Source organism: Saccostrea cucullata, unplaced genomic scaffold, assembly GCF_032062105.1.
Source record: "Saccostrea cucullata isolate Sc308-1 unplaced genomic scaffold, CSIRO_AGI_Scuc_v1 ctg17543, whole genome shotgun sequence".
Lineage (NCBI taxonomy): Eukaryota > Metazoa > Mollusca > Bivalvia > Ostreida > Ostreidae > Saccostrea > Saccostrea cuccullata.
In genome coordinates, this window is record NW_026934291.1 from 1 (window position 1) to 11026 (window position 11026).

The window sequence follows — 11026 nt, forward strand, 5'->3', positions numbered from 1 at the left end:
TTACATCTTATAAATTCATCATTTAAAGTAGGATTACAAAGATTATAATGGAACAGCCACGGATCAAATAATCTGTACAGGTGATATGCTTAGTGTTGTTCATGAACTGAGAAACGGACATGTTTTTCTTAAGAAGTACAGAAGAAAATATTCAGTGGATGTAAATATTTAGATGAACATGTATTTAAAAAATCAAATATTATAGGATAAAACTTGTTCATCTTTTTTAAACGTTATCCTGTAAAACCAAATGATTCATCATGTTTACATTTCTTTCTTGTTTCAAATGAACAGTTGATGAAAAAATAACCTTATCTACTCTTAGACTATTATAATTACTTGAATAGTAAATTCTTTGGTACTATGATTTAGTTTAAAACTTAAATTTTTTTGTTGAAATTTTGAAGCTTAAACTGTTTTGAATTCGATAGCAGTAATAAAAATATGGAAATGAAATCTTGATGTATAAGTAAAAGTTACAGTTAAATATTAAAAAATGTACAGGTATAAACATAACAACACAACATATGATATTCCTAAATCCATAGAAAAAATATTTTGATTCACTGGTTCATAATAATTTAGAACATAAAATGAAGAAACACTGAATTTCTGTTATTTATTTAATGTTTTGCGGTTTTTCCAGTTATTTATAAATAATTTGGGTAGAACTAGTCATGGCTGTTGTGGATTATCCTGTGAGAATTGCCTTGGCACCCGGCACAATTAGTCGGAACATAACTGGAAAGAAAATGTAAAATTGTAAGATTTGTAAAATAACATTACGTACTGTACAAGCTGCGGATTTCTTTGTCAAGCCAAAATAAAATTATTGTTTGTTTAATTTGGAATTGCCTCCCACCTCATTAAAATGCCCCTCCTGAAAAAAATTATATTGAGCAAAAGTAAGAAAATATTAATTTTTTTATTTAGAATCAATTCTTGACCTGTTATCACATGCACCACACAAAACACTTACCAGGTATGTAGTGTCAGATCTGTTCAAAATCAGAATTTTTTGTTGATAGTAGATACTTTTTTTTTCTTTTCAAAAAGTCAGAAAATGTGGGTGTTTTTTTTTAACTTTTTATTGAGGATTTTTAAATTAAAGATTCAAAATTTATCTTCCTGCCCTCCCTTCTGTGTCTGAAACCATCCAGGCGGCAATTCCAAACAAACAATTTTTAAGGATGATCTCAAACATGCATCACGAAGATATACTCTTCATTTATGTGCTTTTGAATTTTGGAGTGATATTTTCATGGCGGGGATTTTCTTGTCCTTTATATTCTTATTAAGGACATATTCAATTTAGTTTTGAACTTTACTTTTCTTATTCCCGATACAATTATGGAGTTCAGAGTCCTAATAATTAAGGAACCTCTGTATAATTTTATGTCTAGAAATCCTGTTCACCTCATCTGGATCAAACTAGATGAACGATAAAATACCAACTTTGTTTCCCTTTTTCCCTAAAAAAGCCTATCTTTTTTATCGTTTGATAAAGATTCAGAATTCACTGTTATGTGAATTTTTAAATCTTATAATATTTGATTTTGCAGGAAGAGTTATTTTGCAATGTTATCAGTATATAGGAAAGATACTGGTATATTGTGAGCTACATATACGTTAATGAGGAGAATAGCGATTTAAAACCCCTGGCTAGTAAAGATGTTGTGGCCCTCGAAAAAGAATATAACACGACTTTGAGTCACATTAGTGTACAAAACAGATTCATTTAATTGCTTTCTTTTATTCATTTTTTTTAAGAAAGCTACAATTGTTTTAATGAATGTCAACAGACTTCCACTGGAAAATTATCCCTCCATTAAAAAGACATTGTTTGTTTGTTTGTATACTGTTTAATGTCCCTCTCGAGAATTTTTCACTCATACGAAGACGCCCCACTTGCCGGTCGAGATCGAGCTGCAAATTTTGTCATACTCGGCACTTAGGGCCATTGAGCAATGAGGGTTTTTTTTATGCCAGCATCTACTGCAACACGGGACCTCCCGGTTTATACGGTCTCCTCCGAAGGACTGGTCTCCACGTCCCATAGTGGGATTTGCACCCGCGACGTAAGGATCAACTCCTTACTCTGCGACTCTAGTACAGACGCTCCACTGCGCCATGCGGGCGAATGTTATCACATGTTGAAAACGATCCAGTGAGTCTGCGTTTCGACTTACTTTAATTTAAACTTTCTGCAAATTTCTTTTTCAAATTCATGACCAAATTACCTTGATTTAACTACACCACTACAAAAGAGAACTTTAGAATTAAACTGTTATCTAAACCCCGATACAAGGTGTTGTATAATTATTATTAGGAAATGTTGAAACCAAATTTTATACTAGGAACAATGGTCTCAATACTCACATTCTTCACATAACTCGTTCGTGACAAAGAAGCGGAAAGGGTTTTTCGACATTCCCATCAAAGTTGCTAGATTATCCAGTGGAACTGTGCAGCTAGATATATTTATTTGATCTATCACTGAAATCAGAAAAAAATATGAAATACAGTACGAGACTTTTATACAAATAGGATTGTATACATTTTCGTATGCATGTTTTTCCATATGCATTTATCGAGGAATGTATTTCTTTGGTTAGTTGACTGTTCTCTCTCTCCTGAATTTTTTTTGGGGGGGTTAATTCAATAAAAAATTAATGAAAGGGCTCCTCTCATCAAGCCTGATTTCTTTTTTCAATTTCATTTACAAGATTGCATGGTTTTTCTTTCTTTCTTTCTTTCTTTTATAAAAAACAATCATAGTAAGTTGATAAAGATTTTATAATATTGAACTTCACTTCTGCATCCCTTGGGCCTGGTCAAGGTATTTTGATTTGAGACATACGGTATACCAACTAAGTATATAACTTAGGCTTATTGCTTGCCTTGTACGTCCATCTTATTGGTATTATGGAGATGAAAGAAATGTCATTTCAACAAATATATACGCATATTTTGAAAGATTGCTTACTAAAATTTTTGAGAATTTCCCTTTTGAAAGCATTCATAAAAACCGACGGTTGTTTCTCCTCCTTGATGCCTCCATCAAAGTTTTTCCTCTCACCATCGGTACAGACGACTGATCTACAGTGGGTGGTAGTGGGAACCCGGTACCTGTCTGATCTAAAGTGGGAGGTAACTTGAAACCCTGTTCCCATCATGCCAAACGGAACCGGAAACTGACATCTAACGCAGGCCATGACCAGACAGAAAAGCAGTGCTTGTAGCTTGTGCATCTAGACCTATATAATTTTTAAGCAAGAACGAAAAATATCATTCACAAATAATCTAAATTAAAATCAACTAAATTATAATAATTCACTATTCCTGAAAAAAAGAGGGGGGGGGGGGTAAGACATAAGCAAAATCGCATCTTCTCGGGTCTTTCCTGCAAGCTAGGAAAAACACCTCATACAAATGTATACACGTCACCGGATGTTAATGATATATTCAAAATGGAGTTACTTCCTGTTTATTATAATAGAGGGACAGAAGGAGTTGCACGTGCTTGTAGTAGTATTTTACAGTTAATGTCTTTATTTTCAATGAAGTTGAGTCTAATACACTACAGATAAGAGGTCTCCCTTCATTTATTTTAATGTTTATGAAAAGGGGGTGTGTACTGTCGTGACACCTAACATTTTCCGTTTGGAAGCTTGAAAAGAAAAGACAATTCGTATGAAAAACCAGATTTAGCCCTATGTTAGTATGTGCATAGCGATATTCAAATAGTATGATAATATATTCATCTAACAGAAATACATTTTAATTTTTCTCATATTTTCTGAAGAAAAAAAAACCCCTAAGTGTTTGATAAATCCTAAACGAGTGAAAAGGTGAGCTGTAGGTTTCCTCCGTGTCTGTCCGTCTGCCGTATTGTCCCCATGTCTGCCAGTCTGTCAAATATTGAAACGATTTTTGGCAGGTAAAGTCTGATGAGTTCTAGATCATACATTTATTTGCATTTTATTCTGATTTGATGATATTTTACGGAGTTACAGCTTTGTTTAATATGTATAAAGGGGAATCAGGTTTCACACATGGTGTTTGGCAAGTTTTTCTTTAAGGCTTGCAAAAATTGAGCTGACGTATGGTCTTTGAGTGTACCATAATGCGGTTAAAATCAAATTTTTCATTTGTTTTCCCTCTACGATAATTTTCTATGGAAATATGGTCTTTATAATTTTAAAGAGAAACCAGATTGCACTTACGGTAGTAGAGTAGTATTGCTTATGCCTATCCCCACTATAAAAAAAATGTTCTATGAAAGTCCCGTCCCCCATTTTTGGTGCAGTACACTCTATTCAAATAAGAGCAATAAGACTAAAACTCAAAAATATACTCAAAATGCAGTAATTGGAGGGTGGGTTTAGGAAAGCAGCCCCAAACCCATTTGCTTTAATATACAGAAGCTAAAACATACATTTTAAGAATTATTAGTGGAAATCATCAGATTATGGTATATATGTTTCATGTATATATGTTTGCCCATTCAATGCATTCATACAAATAATTCAGAAGCAATAAGGCTTTTTCTGAAGTTTCAATATAAATGTTAAAAATTGAACTAAAATTTGAAATAGAGTTTTCGGGCTAGATGTCCAGGCCACAAAAATGACTACAAAAGCAGCCGAGAACCAAACCTCTTTAAATGCAAATCTGTCTTGAATGCAAATGAGAAGAGCCGGGAGTGGTTGTCCGGTTTCAACTGGTTTTTCTTTTGGCCTGCTGTGGAGAAAATATGAGAAGAATGATTTTTAAAATGAAATATTTCATCTTTTATTCACAATTTTTTCATTTATTTTAACGTATTGCAAGGTTGACCTTGCAAAACAACAGAATAAACATTAAATGTTTTCATACGCAATCTTAAAAGGTAAATCGGTTTTTATTTTATTAAAAATCAATTCCTGAAATTTTTTAAAGTTTATTAATCATGTTAGAGAAATTTAAAAAAAAAAAAAGATAATTTTGTTTAAGTGAAAGTATGCTTCGTCATCTTCATATGAGCCCCCTTCCCATTTTTTTTCTTTTCTAAAATATGGTAAAGAATTTCTCATCTTCTATTCCCGGGAACCGGCCACCGTTTGAAGGATAATGAAAATTATCTTAAATTAATTTATATATAAATATAATCTTGTTTTACAAATACAAAGCTAGAATTTGTTCTCTTACAACGAAAGAGGAATAAATACACTGTACTATAATGTCTTAATCTAAGTATAAATCCATCGAATGTACGTTTTGAAAAAAAATATTGTTGATATTTTTCATAAAACAAAATAATAATTGGTGCTAAATTAATACGGGGATTGCTTATTAATTCAGGTACAATTAAGTTCCTTTATAGCCATATTTCAAGCTATTTTTTAAAATCATTTTTATAAGATAATTATATTGGACAGATTGGATATCCTTAAGTTAATTAATTTTAGTTATATCAAAATTAAATTAAATATTTTCATGGAATGAAGAAGAAAAAACCTTACTATTTTCATCTGCGGTTCCACTGCGTGTAATTTTCCCGACACCTGTGAATTTCTGCCGTCTCAGAACTTAATCATTACGTCACTGTGTACACCTGTAATGGCGGCGAAGTGTTAGTTATGTAATTAACATGCACATTAACGATAATATTGCTAGTTAACAGTTGTTAATATGCTTAAGATATCAATCGGCAAAAAATTAAACGATTACAAAACTCAACTACGGAATGTGGCATTCTAAATTTATTAATTAACATGTCACATGTACGTTGTGGATAGTAAAAACAATATCCTCTGAAGTTTACATCAAAAACTGTTATCAATTTAAATTCAAACCCAATAGAAAAATATCTTTTTGAGGAACACTTTTCAGTATAAATAATAAATAATGAAAAATGTTGTTAAACACCCAATTTTACGTTGACGCCCCCAAAATCTACCTGACTCAAGATCAATAATTTACCGCCTGTCAATCATTAAAAAACAATAGTTTCTGATTTGACTGACAGGCCAGGAACTTTAAAAATTTATTTTTCTTTCTTTAAATAAAAACTTTTTCATTCTTTAAAAAATGTTGCTAAAGACAATATCTCTCTCACATGTATATATTTTCTTTATTGAACTTTTAATAAATGCTTTTCTTGATATTCATATTTATATACTAAGTAGCAATTATTTTGAAACTTTCAAAATCAGAATTTTGTATTTGAACCAGTTTTTACAGATTTTTTTTAGAAGTTGTTTACATTAAAATGTACGATTTTTTTGTTTGTTTATTTATGTCTTACAACTCGGCATATTGAGTGATATATATCAGCGTTTTAGGAATGGGGCTTATTTTATCCTATGTAATATATGTTATATTATGCAAAGCGGTTTATTAAAAAAGCGTAAACTGCCCAAAGCTATATTATGTCCTAGGTTAAAATAAACTTAATTCCTTATAATTTAATTTCAATGTAGACAATAAAAGAATCCCCCCCCCCAAATGACTTCAAATTGAGCATATTTTAAAATTAACGTCAAGTGGAATAATACGTTTTTGATGTAACTCATTGTGACGCAGACTACCTATGTTATACAATATTAAATAAATCTTTTATCAAATCAAATGGCGTGTTACAACTAAAATTAAATTGATGGAAAATAAAAGCCCCAAGGTATGTTATATCGTATAACATAGGTTCAAACAAGCTTCATTCCTTAATTAATATAACGTGGAATACCATAATGAACTAATGCATGCTTACTTTCCAGATTAACGTTGTACATTACAAATGGATATCTCTTCTTATTTTTTAAACTTTAAAGTTGAAACTTTACATAAAGCTAGTATACTTGTATTGTTTACAATTCACAATGAAAACTATATCCCCCCTTTCCAATATTCAGGAGTTATTCAAATGACCACGTTGGTATGCCAGGGCATCAAAGATTATAGTTCGAAACAGGGATAATTCGCATAACGGGTGAAGCCTGTTATGTGTAAATTATCGCACTTTCTAACTGCCTTGATGTCCCTGGAATACCCAACAAACTATAGACAGTGAGTTCTTATATATTTATATCCTATTCCAATTAAATAGTCCCCGCCTATGTGCACTGACGTCAGACAAAAAGACATGCAACAGGAATGACATGCATATCAGATATCAGAATTTTCACATCAGGTTTAATTATTAGGAAATCAACTCATTTTAAAACTCTCTTCGAGATATCGCAGAGAAAACAAATAGGAATGTAAATATTTTACTTTACACATCAAAACGGCTGTGTTACAACGCACTTTGAAAAATTACGCACTTTGAAATTTTTTTTCAAAGTGCGTTAAATTTGGGACCAAATTAACGCACTTTGAAAAAAATAAAATTTCTTTTCAAAGTATGTTAATATCGATCATATTAACGCACTTTGAAAAAATGTGTATGGCTTGGTCTATATTCTTGCAAATCTTAGGTATGATAAATATTTAATTGAACCTATTTGATAACTCTTCGGTGATGAGGTCACTTCAGAATGTGAAAGTGAGCGTTTTTGATTTTTCCATACCTTGAAAATTCTCTCTCTCTTAAATGTTTTACTGTACTTTTTTTCCTAGTTTACATGCATGATCTGTAAACTAAAATGAATTGAAAGTTTTCAACGTTATAATACATACATTTAGTTATGTAAAGACATACATTTGGGTGTAGCATAGGCATCGGTACCGTGAGGGAGGAGGCTAACTTACACAAACATTTTGCAAAGATATACATAATATAGGCATTGAAAATTGGGGCTTATCTAAGGGAGAGGGGGGGGAAGTGTCCACTTTCAATTTGCTACCGACGACTATGTACAATGTATAAGAAAAAAAGAGTTGGACTGAGATACCTTCTACTCGTCTTCTCCTTGTTTTCAATGAAGTTAAATGAGTACATGTAAATTAAAAAGTTTTTCAAAAGATATAATTATTACAAATTGTTTCTCCATTTGCTAAATTCTAAGTCTAGAATTTTTTGTTTTATACACATTTTTTTCAAAGTGCGTTCAATGTCCATATGGTAAAAAGTGTCTACGTACACTCTTAACGCACTTTGAAATTTTTTTTCAAAGTGCGTTGAGTGTGTCCAAAATTTAATGCACTTTGAAAAAAATTTTCAAAGTGCGTTGATTCTGTCCCAATTTCAACGCACTATGAAAAATTTTTTCAAAGTGCGTAATTTTTTCAAAGTGCGTTGCCACAAGGCTGTTACGACATCTCGTACATGTAGTACATGTAACCAATTGAGTTTTGAAAGGCGCCAAATTTATAACATTTAGCTCTACTGAATATTATCTCCATCCCCATCAATAAACACGACGGCTGACCTTTTTGAGTTGGGTGCCCCCAATTGAAAATATATTGCTGTGCCCCTCCACACTGATATTGCTTCCTACAGGCCTGCAATTGAAATTAAAATTTATAAAGAGAAAAAAATGGAGAATGTAACTCTGGTGTTTGATACTGCGCCAGCTCAATTTTTAGCGATGGCCAGGGGCAGTTACAATGTATACTCGGTGACATCAAGCTTATAAATACATTTACTCTTCTTCGTTTAAAACGACATAATAAGGAAGGAAGTGGGCCGACGATTATAAGAGATTATTTGTGAAAAAGAATAAAAAAAATTTAAATTAACATTTAAAGAATATTAGATAATTTCATTTTTTTCTATTGTTACATTAATTCGTTTTGTCGATTTTATAAGGATTGAAAATCTTGAAAAATTGTTAAGTCGTACGAAAAGTAAATCAATAAAAAAAAAAAAAATCCTTGCCGTAAACAACGTTTCCAATGATTTTTAAAAATTACATGCTCAGTAACATAGTTTATTCCGGTGTTTATAATAATAATAATAAAAATAACAATACTTTATTTAAATAAAGTATCCCAATTAATACAAAGTACTATTCTTCCCCGGGGCCTTCTTTTATTCAAACAATATACATACATGTAAAATGGTACAATCGAACATATAAACACTGCACATGAAAAATGATAAGCTCAATATGTAACTTAATAATCATATCGATGTTTTGTACAAATTAATGGTTTATGGTTTGTAATCGCACCATTCTTCCACATAAATAGTTTAGTTTTCTTAATGCTTTCTCTCACATTTCATAAAAAATCCTAAACGTCCTTTATCTCATTTCAAATCAAAATTTACCTTCATGATTAAAGTTTTAAAAAATGCATACCATATCATATTTTAACGCGTCACAACATGCCCCCTTTGTTCTTTTAATCAATGATTGAAATTCTATTATAAAATAATGCCTAAATAAACATACAGCTGTATTTTAAAACTTGTTTCAAATTTTAGCTTCGTTGGGTGCACCATTTCAACATTGGACTATTTATATATAAATGCAGAAAATTATTTTATTCTTCTAACTCAAAATAAAGTTACGGAAGTAAATAAGTCATTTGAATTAGCTCTTATATGAAGAAAATCATCTCTTGAGTTCTTTTCTGATTGGTTGTGTATGAAGAAATGAGGGGTGCTATTTGGCCGGTGTTTTTTTTTTTTTAATTCCAGGTTGTATGAATACGTAATTATAAGATATATATACACATTAATTTTATGATTGAAAGACAAAAAGAATAGAACTGAGTATATGTGCTTTTAATAGCAAATGCAAAACGATACAATAAGAAACATACTTCGGGCGACCAATTTAAGTTTGCGTGATGAACAATCTGGAAAAAAAAGAAATTAACAAAGTCAATGTAAGCAGTTTCTGGTTGCTATTTAAATGTAGTCTGATTTTCCTATGAAAGTAAACTGTAACTCTCGGCAAAGATAACGTCTTATCATTATAGAACATTTTGCGATTGTATGGTAAATTTCACGTTTATTTTCCAAATAAAGACACAATTTATAAGTATGCTCATGGTAGAGCACTTTCATTTGATCTTTTGAGGAAAAGAAAGTCGCCTTTTTGTGAAACCTGGAAGATTGCTGACAATATAGACTCACTGTGACTAGGAACAGAAGAACTCTCATTTTATCCAGTAGTGGTGTTGCTGTTGTTTGGCTCCAAAGCCAGTATAAAAGAGCAGCTCCCACTAAAAGCAAAACAAATTGTATACTTGGAGGAAAAATCAACAGAAAATTGATTTGTTAGAGCTCTTCTCTAAATATGTCATTCATTTAAATATTATAGTATTTTTTAAATCAACATATATCATTGCAATTTTATTTTTCTTCAATCCGCGCTTTATACTTACAGATAGCAGCAAGAATGCCGTTCTGGTTTTGATTTCTTTGTTGATAGATGCTTGTCCCTAAGTTAAGGGGGAGAGGGTTAGGTAAAGATGGGAGAGTGGCAGCTCCTCCTCCTCCTCCTACTCCACCACCCACAGGGAAAGGGTAGGGGATGGGGTTAGGGTAACTATAGGGAATGTAGAGCGCTCCACCGCTTCCACCTTTTCCCCCTGAGCCATATCCGCTGTACCCCCCACCGCCACCACTGCCATATCCGCTATATCCACCATATCCGCTATATCCGTATCCACTCATGGCGGGGTACATTCCTCCCCGTATCCTCCCCCATATCCTCCCCGTATCCCCCGCCATATCCCCCGCCATAACTATCGGCAGTCACACAAGAAAACACTGTCACCACGGCGATCGCTACCAGGATCCGCATCTGGACGAAAATAATGGGAACTTTTCACCACGGTACACTCAGATAGCATTCAAAAATGTGAAGGAAAATTATAAATTTTTTAAACAAATATTAATTTCTTTAAAAAAGACAAGGTTTACAAAATAAGAATTGTTTAAAGACGACAGCTCTTGAATTTGAAAGGCAACTGAGACCCTTTTCATTCACTTTGGGATTAAATGTATTTTTTGATAATTAAACTGAAATTTATGTTTTGCTTTACAGAATCAGACAAATTAACGAAGCTGGGGAATTATATTTTTTTAGAAAAATTCAGACAATTATTCTTCCGAAATTCCTATCACAGGGAAATGAAAACATCACAGACT

The 11026-nt window shown here is 32.1% G+C and overlaps 1 long non-coding RNA gene across 1 annotated transcript; it reads right to left on the minus strand.

The window, feature by feature from the left end:
- Positions 1-639: 639 nt before the first annotated feature.
- LOC134240379 (uncharacterized) lies at positions 640-3045 on the minus strand. Its single transcript, XR_009986425.1, has 3 exons — positions 2987-3045; positions 2380-2496; positions 640-741 (listed from the first exon to the last, which is right to left on the minus strand). It is a non-coding gene; the product is annotated as an uncharacterized LOC134240379 (long non-coding RNA).
- Positions 3046-11026: the final 7981 nt, after the last annotated feature.